General features: G+C 36.3%; 1 non-coding gene across 1 annotated transcript; it reads right to left on the reverse strand.

Annotated features, from left to right (window-relative positions):
- Positions 1–15,876: 15,876 nt before the first annotated feature.
- LOC125932442 (U6 spliceosomal RNA) lies at positions 15,877–15,980 on the reverse strand. Its single transcript, XR_007460610.1, has one exon. It is a non-coding gene; the product is annotated as a U6 spliceosomal RNA (small nuclear RNA).
- Positions 15,981–16,263: the final 283 nt, after the last annotated feature.

Genomic DNA, 16,263 nt, shown 5'->3' on the forward strand with positions numbered 1-16,263 from the left:
GCTGTGGTTTGGAAAAGTGTGAGAGCACTCACAGTCCCCTGAATAATATCTAGGTTCTTAGAAATAAGAATAATATTGTTAATAATCATAACCAAGACTTATTTAGTGCTTACCATATATTGTGGTAATGTTGTATTACCTCATTTACATTCATTATTATCTCAATTATTATGGTAAATAAATTATGAGGCTATTATTTTCTCCACTTTACAAATGAGGAAAGTAAGGTTTAAAGAATTGCATTAGTCTGAAAGTGGCAGAGCTTAGACTTAGTCTTTTAAGAACCCCTTCTGTATTCACCAGTACCTGGAGAACACCGCCTCATTTACCCATGCTGTATACTTCTACTAGTCCTTATCACTCATACTCAAGAGGATGCTTGAATCAGTGCTGATACTTTTAACTACTAAAGTATATCACAAGACATTGGGATTCTTAGGTCTGTTCTCCCCTGCAGTTTTTGTTGAGTATCAAACAATGCATTACCTTACACTTCTTTAACTTTGATGAATATGGGGGAACAAAAAGACCCCTTTGTAAATGTTCAGCAATCCCTTCCATTTACTAAAACAAAGACCTTATATTTGTATAGAGCTTTGCAACCTCAAAATACTTTTAAATTTTTTAAACGTTTCTTCATTTTTGAAAGAGAGAGACAGAGTGTGAGTGTGGGAGGAGCAGAGAGAGGGAGACACAGAATCTGAAGCAGGCTCCAGGCTGTCAGCACAGAGCCCGATGCGAGGCTTGAACTCACATGAGATCATGACCTGAGCCAAAGTTGGACGCCCAACCAACTGAGCCACTCAGGCACCCCTGCAACCTCAAAATACTTTTAAACCATGTCACATTTGATCCTCATAACACTGTGTGGTAATCACGATAAGGCTTGTTATCCCCTTTTTCTAAATAAATAAACCAAAGTTCAAAGAACTTAAATAGCTTTCACAAGGTCTCATGACTGGCAAAATAAATAAACAAATAACAAACAAACAAACTGACTAGACAGGTTATAATCAGGTTTTGTGAGTATTAATCAACTTTCTAAAACTTTTAGCTGTAACTAGTGTTTGAAAGCATTGTTAGAATATATTATTTTTAATAAAAATTGTACAGGCTCACAGTTTGCTTTCTAAGAAGGCATCAATTTTCAAGAACAAGATATTAACAAAGTATCAAAGATCATCCTCTTTTCTATTTGTTCTTGATTTGAGAACTGTGACCTCAAAACATGTGTGTTAGTTTGCTAGGTCTAGTGTAACAAAATACTGCAGACTATTTACAGATATTTACTTTCTCATGGTTCTGGAGGCCAGAAGTCCAAGATAAAGGTGTCAGCAGGGTTCGTTCCCCTGAGGCCTCTCTCCTTAGCTTGCAGATGGCTGTCTTCTTGCTGTGTCTTTACACGGCCTTTTCTCTGTGAGTGCACATCCCTGTTTTCTTTTCCTCTTCTTATAGAATCCTATTGGATTAGGGCCCCATCCTAATAACCTCAGTAACCTTAATTACCACTTTACAGGCCCTATTTCAAAAAATAGTCACATTCTGAGGAACTAGGGGTTAGGACTTTAACATGAGAAATTTGGAGGGGCACAATTCAGTACACAACAGGAGCTTTCTATTAAGCAACTGTTCCTTCATCTAATGAAGCTGCAAGCTATAGTCAAATTTCAAAAGTTCTCAACATCAGTATGAAACCCTGTATAAATCAGAGATATCCCATGAAGTTTTAAGTGTAAAACAATGTTTGAAATAAATAATCATAATAAATGAACAAACATAGACTTGATCCTACATGCATTGCTAGAAGAAAAAAAAGAAGGAAAAAAAGGAAATAAGAAGTACCTAGATTATCTAGGGAAAAAGGGAAGTCCCAAAACTTCAAAATATGCAATATAAATAATAGTAGACAATGTCAAGCACCCTAATTAATCTCTGAAGCAAGTTATTATGTAAGTATACTTTTTATTTCTAGGAAGTGCTTATATTTTGACTGATTGTTCAGAGTTATCATTTTTTAAAGTTTATTTATCTTTGAGAGAGAGAGGGGCAGAGAGGTTGAAGGGGGGAAGAGAGAGAGAGAAGGAGAGAGAGAATCCTAAGCAGGCTGTGTGCTGTCAGCATGGAGCCTGACCTGAGCTGAAATCAAGAATTGAACACTTAACTGACTGACCCACCTAGGCACCCCTATAGTTATTTTCCCAAATTTTTCCAAAATATTTTCCCAATTCATAACTTGTGTTTAGAATGGCTAAGAGCAAGGTTGACTGGAACCCATATCCGACTGATTACTAGAAGGGAAGGACAAAAATATGAGCTATGAGAGCATAAACTGAGATCCAAGGAGATCTGCCACTAAGTTCTGACAGACAATACAGATAGAAATAGCAGTCAGTGGACCTTAGGTAGGTCTTCAGTAGGTATCCTAAACCAGCAATAGAACTGTAATTTAAGATGGAATCAAGGTTCTTCCAGGACTCAGTGACTAGTCATAATACCAGAATTGGAAGAATGGTGTAGAAACCTAGGCAGAAAATCAGGCAGAAGAACAAGATCTAGTTATAGCAACTACGCCACCTATTAGAATATGATACCAAAAGCAGGGTGAGAACCACAGTACAAGTCAGCATAGTGACACTAGCAAGGCACATTGATTTAGAGCAGGTAAGCTACTGGCTGGCTTAGGGATCCCTGTATTCCTGCTGCCTAGAAGCATACTTGATCTGAGTTTGGGGTATCTTTAAACCTATGTTCAAGAGTTAAAAAGCTCAGAGAGACTTAGGTGCAAGGGGCCTGGTATACCACTCCTCCCTATAGTACAGAAAATGTCACTGCCGCCTGCTTATTTTGTTTTGCATTTAAGTTAATCAGGTCTAGCAGCAAAATATTCCAAAAGTTCTTGCAGAAAAGCATTGTTCTGGCAGTGTTTGATCGACTCATCATTTTCTTTTACAAGAGTGTATCACTAGCTTCTAATAGAGCTTGTCTTGGGTATTGTGCTTTCATTAAGACATTCTTATCCAATCCTGCTACTTTAACTGCTTGTCATTACACAGAAGGACTGCAATTTCATCCACCATCAGCATCCACATTAATATTAGAGTCTCGTTAAATAACAAATTATGTACTACTCACTTTCCCTCAGGACAAATTTAAGGAGAAGAAGGAAGACAATTAAGAATCACCTACATTACCTAAGGGAGAAAAAAAATCAAGTTGATTTATCATAGGGCTAGATTGAAGTAATGTAGCTTCCCTGGAGCTTTTTTTATCCACCATCTGGAAGTATCAGTTGGTACAGATTGTAACAGACTGTTTGCTTAAAGGCATTGACCACATGGAACCTGTGACATCTGTGGGCTTTAGTCTTTAACGACTGTGTACTTGATCTTAGTTCCAAGATGTCTATTTATTTTTTCAGTGTGGAATCTGGAAGATACTTAAGTGATATTAAAGAAAGATAAGTAAATTGAATCTCCATGTCTGCACTTACAGAGTTATCACATTTAGTCAGTGTTCTACAAATAATATATTAAAATTAGTAATATAGAATGCAAATTAGATTCCTTGTTCAACTTTGAATAAAAGATTTAAAGGGATATAGACCTTGAAAGCGCATCCAGGCATCCATACGTCATTTTGTCCAGTGTTATGGGTTGAATTGTGTCCTGAAAAAGATATGTTGAAGCCTAATCACTGGTACCTGTCCACGTGACCTTCTTAGGAAATATGGTTTTTGGAGATGTAATCAAGTTAAAATGAGGTCATAATGGCTTAGGGTGAGTCCTAATCCAATGTGACTGGTGTCACATTATAAAAGGAAAAATTTGTCATAGGCAGACAAGCCATGTGAAGGCAGAAGCAGAGATTGGAATTATGCTTCCACAAACCAAGGAAAACCTGGGGGTACCAGAAGTTGGAAGAAGCAAGGAAGGATCCACCTGTAGAGGCTACAGAGGGAGAATGACCTTACCAAGACCTTGATTTCAGACTTCCAGTCTCTAGAACTGTGAGAGAACAAGAGCCTGTGGTTTTACCACTGGATCAGTGGCACTTTTTTTTTTTTTAAACAGCAGACCTTGGAAATGAATATACTGCTTTGTATCCCTTATCAAGATTGTACTTTGAGGGGGAGGAGCCAATATGGTGGAACAGCATGGAAGCTTTTTGTGTGTCTCACATCCATGAAATACAGCCAGACCAACACTGAACCATCCTAAACACCTAGGAAACTGATTGCAGGATTAACACAACAATCTGTGCAACCTGAACCACAGAATTCAGCAGGTATGTGGTGCAGAGAGCTGAACTTGGGGAGTGAGAAGCCATGAAAGGTAGTGAACCGCTCTTGCGGGCAGAGGTCAGAGACTGGGAAGGGAGGAGAATACGGGAAAAGCAACCTTCCCCAAAAGCAGCTGGAGAGAAAGTGGAAAATTGGAAACAGCCACAGGGACTAAACTAAAAAGGGAGAAATAAGAAAGGAGAAGGCTTAAATTCCATTAAGACTGTAAACAAGGGGAGCGCAAAGTCTGCAACTCTGCAGCCTGTTACCTGGCAGTGCTTTGGATGGAAGGGCAAACCCCAGGAATGGAGTGGGGTCTGGGAGGTTCTTGGGCCACATGGGAAAAAGTGGTTCCACTGCTGGAAGGACATTTGGTAGACTGCTGAGGCCACCTGGTCCCAGCAGACCCCAGAAAACAGCCACATTTGATGGTGCTGGGGCAAGTTTGTTAAGGGTGAAGCCTGGTGCCAGATGTGTGTTGTGATTTTCCATAATCCCTGAAATGCTGCTGCTACACTGTCTCGCAAACATTTTCTGGCATGGGCTGGCACCTGGCCACAGTCTCGGGGCACCAGCAACAACAGGGTCCAGAGGGCTTTCCTGGGTGCAACCTATATTCCCGCAGAGGGGCAGAATGGATCAAACCTGCAGTCCTTGAGAAGTAAGGGGCCAGGGAAAATAGCCACATCTGAGACAAAACTGAGGAGAGAGATACTGCCTGGGGCCTGGTCATGGAGAGTGAAAAAGCGGGGAGTGGACGAGGGCTGAAGACAGAGGATGGGTGTGCGATTGCTGATCTGGGAGAACAGACTGGGTAGATGGGTGGCTCCAGTTTTATGCGCATAGGCACATAAAAGCGCCACAACAATCCACCCCAGTAGGCTAGCAGCGCCATCTAGTGGAGAGTGGAGCTGTTACACTGAGCCCCACCCAACTGGGCCAACTTCACTCTTCGAGAACACAAGTCTCATCGCTGCTTAATTTATGGACTATAAAGAGCTACATGGACTGACTTCTAGGGGAAAATGAAGCAATTTCAGTCCTACTTCAATCTGTTAGTAGGTTCATCTATTCAAATTTCTTTTTTTTTCTTTTTCTCTTTTACAATTCTTTTCTTTTTCTTGAATACAGAAAGACAAAAAAATAATTTTTATTTTCAATTTTTATTAAAAATTCTATCTTTAATTTTTATTACTATATTTTTACTTATGTGTAAATTTTTTCAAATTCTACTTTACTTCCATCATTTTATTTTAGTCTACTTCAGGGTATTCACCTTTTCAAATTTTCAAACAATATCCTTTTTTTTTCTTTCTTTTTCTTTTCTTCTGTTTTTCATTTCGTTTCCTTTTCTTGAATGCAGAAAGAGAGAAACTTCATTTTTACTTTCAATTTCTATGTAAAATATTTTTATTTAATTTCTATTACTATACTTTTTTCTTTTATGTAAATTTTTCCAAATTGTATTTTACTTCCATCATTTTATTTTAGTTTACTACAGTGTATTCACTTTTCCAAATGTTCAAATGATTTTTTCATTTTTTAATCTTTTTTATCTTTTTCATTTCATTTCTTTCTTTTAAATACAGAAAACTAAAAAATTCATATTTATGTTTAATTTTTATTAAAATATTTTTCTTTAATTTTTTTCTACTATATTCTTTACTTTTGTGTATATTTTTTTCAAATTCTATTTTACTCCCATTATCTCATTTTAGTCTACTTCAGTGAATTCATTTTTTCAAATACTTAAATGGTTTCCTTCTCCCCCCCTTTTTTTCTCTAAACTGTCAAACCTCTTTCAAAACCCATACCAAAACACACCTAGGATCTAGCATCATCTATTCGATTTGTGTGTGTGTGTGTGGTTTTATTTTTAATTTCAATATTTTTTTAATTTCAATTTTTTGACCTCATTAATTTTTTTTCTCCCTTCAAAATGACAAAACGAAGGAATTCACCCCAAAAGAAAGAGCACAAAGAAATGACATCCAGGGAATTAACCAACACAGATATAAGCAAGATGTCTGAACCAGAATTTAGAATCACGATAATAAGAATACTAGCTGGAGTCAAAAATAGACTAGAATCCCTTTCTGCAGAGATAAAAGAAGTAAACAATAGCCAGAATTAAATTAAAAATGCTATAACTGAGCTGCAATCACAGATGGATGCAGCATTGGCAAGGATGGATGAGGCAGAACAGAGAATCAGCGATATAGAGGACAAACTTATAGAGAATAAGAAGCAGAAAAAAGAGGGAGATCAAGGCAAAAGAGCATGATTTAAGAATTAGAGAAATCAGTGACTCATTAAAAGGGAACATCAGAATCATAGGGGTCCCAGAAGAGGAAGAGAGAGAAATAGGGATAGAAGTGTTATGTGAGCAAATCATAGTGGAAAACTTTCCTAACCTGGGAAAGACACAGACATCAAATTCCAGGAAGCACAGAGGACGCCCATTAGATTCAACAAAAACCGACCATCCTCAGGCAAGGAGAGAATCATGAAAGCAGCAACGGAAAAAAAGTTCTTAATCTATAAGGGAAGACAGATCAGATTTGCAGCAGACCTATCCACAGAAACTTGACAGGCCAGAAAGGAGTGGCAGGATATATTCAGTGTGCTGAATCAGAAAAATATGCAGCCAAGAATTCTTTATCCAGCAAGGCTGTCATTGAAAATAGAAGAGAGTAAAAAGTTTCCCAGACAAACAAAAATTAAAGGAGTTTGTGACCACCAAACCAGTCCTGCAAGAAATTTTAAGGGGGACTTTCTGAGAGGAGAAAGCATGAAAAAATATATAAAAATAAATAAATACCAAAAGCAACAAAGGATTAGAAAGGACCAGAGAACACTACCAGAAACTCCAACTCTACAAGCATCATAATGGCAATAAATTCATACCTTTCAGTACTTACTCTAAACTTCAAAGAACTCCATGCTCCAATCAAAAGACATAGGGTAAGAGAATGGATAATAAAATAAGATCCATCTATATGCTGTTTACAAGAGACCCACTTTAGACCTAAAGACACCTTCAGATTGAAAATAAGGGGATGGAGAACCATCTATCATGCTAATGGTCCACAAAAGAAAGCCTGAGTAGCCATACTTACATCAGACAATCTAGACTTTAAAATAAAGACTGTATCAAGAGATGCAGAAGGGCATCATATCATAATCAAGGGGTCTATCCACCAAGAAGACCTAACAATTGTAAACATTTATGTGCCAAATGTGGCAACACCCAAGTATAGAAATCAATTAATCACAAGCATAAATAAACTCATAGATAGTAATACCATAATATTAGAGACTTCAACACCCCACTGACAGCAATGGAAAGATCATCTAATCAAAAAATCAACAAGGAAACAATGGCTTTGAATGACAAACTGAACCAGATGGACTTAATAGATATATTCAGAACATTTCATCCTAAAGCAGCAGAATATACATTCTTCTCCAGTGCACATGGAACGTTCTCCAAAATAGACCACATACTGGGACACAAATCAGCCCTAAGTAATTACAAAAAGTTCGAGGTGCATATTTTCAGACCACAATGATATGAAACTCGAAATCAATCACAAGAAAAAATGTGGAAAGGTAACAAATACTTGGAGACTGAAGAACATCCTACTAAAGAATGAATGGGCTAACCAAGCAGTTAAAGAGGAAATTAAAAAGTATATGTAAGTCAATGAAAATGATAACACCACAACCCAAAACCTCTGGGACGCAGCAAAGGTGGTCATAGGAGGAAACTATATAGCAATCCAGGCCTTCCTAAAGAAGGAAGAAAGATCTCAGATACACAACCTAACCTTCCGCCTTAAGGAGCTGGAAAAAGAACAGCAAATAAAACCCAAAACCAGCAGAAGACAGGAGATAACAAAGATTAGAGCAGAAATTAATGCTATTGAAACAAACAAACAAAAAAAACCACAGTAGATCAATGAAACCAGAAGATGGTTCTTTGAAAGAATTAACAAAATTGATAAACCACTAGCGAGTGTGATCAAGAGGAAAAAGGAAGGGACCCAAATGAATAAAATCAAGAATGAAAGAGGAGAGATCACAACCAACACGGCAGATAATAAGCAATAATAAGAGAATATTATGAGCAATTATATGCCAATAAAATGGGCAATCTGGAAGAAATGGACAAATTCCTAGAAACATATACACTACCAAAACTGAAACAGGAAGAAATAGAAAATTGGAACAGAGCCATAACCAGTAAGGAAATGGAAGTAGTAATCAAAAATCTCCCAAAAAACAAGAGTCCAGGGCCAGATGGCTTTCCACGGGAATTCTACCAAACATTTGAGGAAGAGTTAACACCTATTCTCTTGAAACTGTTCCAAAAATAGAAATGGAAGGAAAACTCCCAAACTCTTTCTATGAAGCCAGCATTAACTTGATTCCAAACCCAGACAGAGACCACACTAAAAAGGAGAACTATAAACCAATTTCCCAGATGAACATGGATGCAAAAATCATCAACAAGATATTAGCCAACCAGATCCAACAATACATTAAAACATTATTCACCATGACCAAGCGGGATATATACTGGGGATGCAGCCTCGTTCGATATCCACAAAACAATTAACGTGATTCATCACATCAATAAAAGAAAGGACAAGAACTATATGATCCTCTCAATAGATGCAGAGAAAGCATTTGACAAAATACAGCATCTTTCTTGATAAAAAGCCTCAAGAAAGTAGGGGTAGAAGGAGCATACCTCGAGATCATAAAAGCCATATATGAAGGACCCAACGATAATATCATCCTCAATGGGGAAAAACTGAGAGCTTTCCCGCTACGGTCAGGAACAAGACAGGGATGTCCACTCTCGGCACTGTTACTCAACATAGTATTGGAAGTCTTAGACTCAGCAATCAGACAACACAAAGAAATAAAAGGCATCCAAATCATCCAGGAGGAGGTCAACCTCTCACTCTTCACACATGACATGATACTCTATATGGAAAACCCAAAATTTTCCACCAAAAAACTTCTAGAATTGATTCATGAATTCAGCAAAGTTGCAGGATATAAAATCAACGCACAGAAATCGGTTGCATTTTATACACCAACAATGAAGCAACAGAAAGAGAAATCAAGGAATTGATCCCATTTACAGTTGTACAAAAAAACATAAAATACCTAGGAATAAATCTAACCAAAGAGGTGAAAAATCTATATACTGAAAACTATCAAAAGCTTATGAAAGAAATTGAAGAAGACACCAAAAATGGAAAAAGATTCCATGCTCCTGGATAGGAAGAACAAATATTGTTAAAATGTCAATACTACCCAAAGCAATCTACATATTCAATGCCATCCCTATCAAAGTAACACCAGCATTCTTCACAAAGCTAGAACAAAGAATCCTAAAATTTGTATGGAACCAGAAAGACCCTGAATAGACAAAGCAATCGTGAAAAAGAAAACCAAAGCAGGAGACATCACAATCCCAGACTTCAAGCTATACTACAAAGTTGTAATATTCAAGACAGTATGGTACTGGCACAAGAACAGACACTCAGATCAATGGAACAGAATAGAGAACCCCAAAATGGACCCACAAATGTATGGCCAACTAATCTTTGACAAAGCAGGAAAGAACATCCAATGGAATAAAGACAGTCTCTTCAATAAGTGGTGCTGGGAAAACTGCACAGTGACATGCAGAATAATGAACCTGGAACACTTTCCTACACCATACATAAAACTAAGCTCAAAATGGATGAACGACCTCAATGTAAGCCATCAAAATCTTCGAGGAGAAAGCAGGAAAAAACCTCTTTGAAATTGGCTGCAGCAACTTCCTACTCAACATGTCTCCAGAGGCAATGGAAACAAAAAGCAAAAATGAACTACTGGGACCTTATGAAAATAAAAACTTCTGCACAGTGAAGGAAACAATCAGCAAAACTAAAAGGCAACCGACAGAATGGAAGAAGATATTTACAGATTACATATCAGATAAGGGGTTAGTATCCAAAATCTGTAAAGAACTTATCAAACTCAACACCCAAAAAACAAATAATCCAGTGAAGAAATGGGCAAGAGACATGAATAGACACTTCTCCAAAGAAGACATCCAGATGGCCAACCGACACATGAAAAAATGTTCAACATAACCCATCATCAGGGAAATATAAATCAAAACCACAATGAGATGCCACCTCACACCTGTCAGAATGGCTAACAGTAACAACTCAGGCAACAACAGATGGTGGTGAGGATGCGGAGAAAGAGGATCTCTTTTGCATTGTTTGTGGGAATGCAAGCTGGTGCAGCCACCCTGGAAAACAGTATGGAGCTTCCTCAAAAAACTAAAAATAGAACTACCCTACGACCCAGCAATTGCACTACCAGGCATTTATCCACGGGATATAGGTGTGCTTTTTCGAAAGGACACATGCACCCCCATGTTTATAGCAGCACTATCAACAATAACCAAAGTATGGAAAGAGCCCAAATGTCCATCGATGGATGAGTGGATAAAGAAGTTGTGGTATATATATACAGTGGAGTATCACTCGGCAATCAGAAGGAATGAAATCTTGCCATTTGCAACTACGTGGATGGAACTGGAGGGTAATATGCTAAGTGAAATTAGTCAGAGAAAGAGAAAAATCATACAACTTCACTCATATGAGGACTTTAAGAGACAAAACAGATGAACATAAGAGAAGGGAAACAAAAATAACATAAAAACAGGGAGGGGGACAAAATATAAGAGACTCATAAACATGGAGAACAAACTGAGGGTTACTGGAGGGGTTGTGGGAGGAGGGATGGGCTAGATGGGTAAGGGGTATTAAGGAATCTACTCCTAAATAATTGTTTCACTATATGCTAACTAATTTGGATGTAAATTTTAAAAAATAAAACATAAAATAAAAAAAATTAAAAAAAGTAAAACCGTACATTGTAGCTGGAAAAAAAAAAAGATTGTGCTTTAACAGAGTCAATTAGATTTTAGAGCATGCCAGGCAGATTTTAAAATAATTGGCCACTGGTGGGTTTTGGTGTTTGACTTATGGGAGTGGGAATGCCACAGACACCTGAGCTACCACATAAAATAGGTACAAGAAAACTGTACTTGAATAACTCAAAGCATCAAATAATGTTTCTTAGGTGAATTGTTTTTTTTGGCACCACAGTTATTTTTAATGTTTTGTTAAAAACAAAGTGTTTTTAACAGAAAATGTTTTAACACAAAGTGTTAAACTTCAAGTGTCAAAAGATGAAAGTCAGAGTTTTCAATCATTCTGGTTATGTTAATTATGAACTAATTTAAAATGTTAGAATAAGGCTATGTGTGGGATTAGTTACATGGTTTGCTTTTTAGCCAAATTTCAAATCCATTTGTGGTAATCTAGGTCATATCTCTCCCTCAGCAAGGTTTTTAATTATTAGATATTATACATTTTAATATAGATTCTGCTAAAAATCTTAGTATTAATAAATAAACACTATTATTTGCATCTATGATATACAGTATTAGCAAGCTGGTATCAATGATCAATTGAAGTATCAACAGTGTTTTGGTGCAGGACACATTAGGTTTTTTTTTTTCCATTTCTATCACTGATTTTCTGGCCATCATTGCTCATAACACCAGCTGTTCCCACAAATCTTCATAGATGGACAGTCTACTCACTCAGAAATAGTAAGGGGTGAGAATGTTCAGAAAGTCAGGGGATGAGAATTTGCTGGAGATTTTCAGGAAGGTACCATAATTAGTCATATAAATTATGGAAGTAGCACATTTACATTCACTTTTGTGGAGAATCAATTTATTTAATAAATATGGCTAGGAATTAAGGTAGATAATATATTAGGATTTTACAGAAATAAGTGAAAGCCTTTTTGTATTTTGGGTGCTTGCAAATTTGATGCCCAATGTTCCCAGATATAGATACAGTTGACCCTTGAACAACACAAGGATTTGGAAAGTGGACCCCCACACAGTCAAAAATCTGCATATGATTTTGACTCCCCCAAAACCTAACTACTAATAGCCTGCTGTTGACTAGATGCCCTACCAATAACATAGTCAATTAACACATATTTTGTATGTTATATATTACATAATATATTTTTATAATAAAGTAAACTAGAGAAAATAAAATGTTATTAAGAAAATCATAAGGGAAACAAAAATAATATAAAAACAGGGAGGGGGACAAAAGAGATTCATAAATATGGAGAACAAACTGAGGGTTGCTGGAGGGGTTGTGGGAGGGGGATGGGGTAAATGGTTAAGGGGCATTAAGGAATCTACTGAAATCATTGCTTCACTATATACTAACTAATTTGAATATAAATTAAAAAAAATAAAAAAATAAAGTTAACTAAAAAAAAGAAAATCATAAGGAAAAATATGCATTTATAGTACTGTACTATATTTATGGAAAACTAATGTGCACATAAGTGGACCCATGCAGTTCAAACCCATGTTTTTCAACAGTCAACTGTATTCCATGCAGTTCAAACCCATGTTGTTCAACGGTCAACTGTATTTTCTTTTTTTTTTTTCATTTTTTTAATGTTTATTTATTTTTGAGAGAAAGAGAGACAGAGTGCGAGCTGGGAAGGGGAAGAGAGAAAGGGAGACACAGAATCTGAAGTAGGCTTCAAGCTCTAAGCTGTCAGTACAGAACCCATGCAAGGCTGGAACACACGGACTGTGAGATCATGACCTGAGCCAAAATCAGACTGAGCCACCCAGGCGCCCCATGGGTCAAATGTATTTTCTGTTCAACGTTATTGGTAATTAGACAACAAAAGCTATATTTTCAAACTGTAATGGCAAAAAATATTAGAAGATATTATTGCAATATGAACACTTCTGCATTTTTGTTTTTACTTAGAATGTTGCTATAATAATTGAGTCTTGTAACAAAAGACATGAGCTTATGAAATTTATATTTAGAGGAAAGTGAAGGCCAAGTGATTTTGGGCAGTCAGGAGCCCAGGAGTGGGTATGAGATTATTTAAACTCTCTGAAAGCAAGAGACTAGTAGCGGAAGAGGGACAAGAAATTCAGTGCACACAGTTTGACCATTCTGCAAATAATGGTATACATTCTCTTTCTGCTATTATTATTTAAAGCTAGTTAGTAGACAGAAGCTATAAAAACAGCTGGCCAGGACAGGCTTTTTCCACTTCTAAAAACTTACTGAACATCTTTAATGCCAAGATCCAGGATCTCAGTGGGTATATACAAATAATAATTGTAGAAGGAGCACACACACACACACACACACACACACACACACCCTTAGTTTCCAGTGTTCATCTAATTTGATCTAGAATACTGTGCTATGAGTTAGCATATAATTTGTTATTTAGCAGATGGAAAAATAGGTCAGGGACATCCACCCCCAAGCAGGATTCCGTCTCAAGTCCCATTTTGCCTATGTTAAAATCAACCAATTTAAACTTGGCCTACAATTACAGAGTATTAGACTTGGAAAGGACCAGAGAAGCAATCAATCTTAGCCCTTTATTTTTACATTTTCATTCATCCTTTGGACAAATTATTGAATGCCTACTATGTGTTAGGCTCATTAATAGGTGTTAAGGGATACAGTGGCAAATACGATAGTCTTTGTCATCAAGAATCTCATGGTCTAGGGAAGTGCCTCTCAAGCTCTAATGTTTATACAGATCAGCTGGGAAATCCTGTGAAAATGTAGATTTTAATCCACAATTCAGTATGTCTAGGATGGGGCTTGAGGTTCTGCATTGCTAACAAGTTCCTAGGTGATGCTCATGTTGCTGTTCCACAGACCATATTTTGAGATAGAAGGGTTTAAAGAGTGAATATGTGAGAAATGGGTCTAAAGAGGCCAAGTGACATGTCCAGTATTATAGGAAAAATCTAGTGATAGAGTTCAGATCCCTGACTCTTAATACGGTGTCACTTCTATTCTCTCACACCACTCTGAAGATCAGAGTTTATTTATTATTTGACTTAGGCATCACCAACACCTTTGAAGTGCTTATAATTGTTGGACTTAAATACTGACAATTTAATGGTAAGTATTGCAAATTTCTGTTTGCATTAGAAGATGTATTTTAAAAAGTATGCTTGGAAAGGCCCTTTCACAGAAATTCTAGAGTCCAGAGGAAAGATATACAAATCCAGAAACATGCACAGAGTGGCTAAAGACAATGTATTACTGTCTATACTCATTTGTACAAGAAACATTTATTCACAGCCTACTCTATGCATAGACAATAATCTTTATTCACATCTATACTCATAATACATTTTACAGTGTTAATAATACAAAGAAATATTCAGTAAGTCCTTTTGGCTAAATGACAACATTGAAGTAGATACTATGGAAGATCAACTGCAGTCTTTGAGCCCTCTCCTAAAGGAATTTGAGATCTTGTTGTAGGAACAAGCCTTACTTTCTTACATCATTTTCAGAGAATAATTCCTACATACAAGCATGATTATGACCCTGTGATACACACTGTTATTAAATAGGGCTGGAACAATTAAAAATTGTGGAAACTTAAGTATAGACTGGGACTCATCAGAAGTACATAAAAATTCAAATGAAATATAAAGAGATTAGAAAGTTTGTTTCTTTGGAAAGGTATCATGACAATATTTAAAGTAGAGGGATTCCATGCAAAAGTGCAGAGATAGCATGAGAGGTTTAGTTGCTAGTAGATTGACCTGGTATGGTGGAATTTGGAGTGTGGAGGTTCTAATGTGAAGGAAAACTATTGTATAGATACAGGATGAACATTCTGAAGGAATGTTCTCTAAAACCACACAATAGAAATGTATAACACAAAGGTTTTTACTTTGTTCTGACTTCCTCTTGGATAAATATCCTGATGTTGACATATTATCATCACCTTATTAAAATTTATCACTCAACTTATATATTTAGTTAGTAGTCCAGATTTATCTAACATTAAAATGTAGTATGAAGTATATTGGAACTTAAAAATATTTGTATATTTTATTGACTTCAGGGAGTGTGACTTTAAGTAAGCTAATATCCAGTTATCCAGCTTTTTTGGTAACAAAAAAATCTTTAAAATTCATAGCAGTTACCAACACTGTCTTGTAATACATTAGAAGACAGTGACAGCTGTCTAGTGCAATATTATATTTATAACTCCTCATAGAATAAATGCATTAAACATTCTATACATCATTTCTACAGTATGTCTGAAGGTACTACTAAACACTTAATGATGGAAATATAATCAACAGAGATTTACATTTTATTGTGAAGATTCTTAACATAAATCTCTATAAATTTCCATTAAACATATATTAGGCCTATGAATTACTTAAAAGATTACAAGAAACATGAATGAGAGAGGATACATGACTTGGCTAGTGTAAATTGAGGCAAAAATAACCCATTGATAATAGTTTATGTCTTCTTAAATTCCTAAATGCACTTTTCTGAATTTATGGTGAACTTGACTCAAATGCTTGTCAATCCTTAAGAGTATTAATTATTCAGAATTCTCTATGCTGCCTTTTTTGACTTTCCACTTATATATTCTATTTTCTTTTCTTTTCTTTTTTTATGTAACACTTCAGGAATTTGCATGTCATCCTTGCACGGAGGACATGCTAATCTATATATTGTTCCAATTTTAGTATATGTGCTGCCAAAGTGAGCACTCATATATTTTCTTTTAAAAATGCATTTTTGAATCTTTCTGATCAAGATCTTAATTTATTAACACGTGTAAATTTAGTTTTATTCCATCTCAAGTAGCAGCTATGAAACTACTCTTTGGGAACCACTGTAATGAGTACTTCGCAAATTATGGAATATATCTTGTTTGTGTACAGACTGTGTTGATCATACAAGGCTCAGCCCATTATATTCCTTTGTATATTCTTCTACTTCAGAGGTTAGTGTCTATCTACACATCCTGACTCTGAGTCTACAATATAGAAA

This window comes from Panthera uncia, chromosome X (assembly GCF_023721935.1).
Source record: "Panthera uncia isolate 11264 chromosome X, Puncia_PCG_1.0, whole genome shotgun sequence".
In the NCBI taxonomy this organism is placed as follows: Eukaryota; Metazoa; Chordata; class Mammalia; order Carnivora; family Felidae; genus Panthera; species Panthera uncia.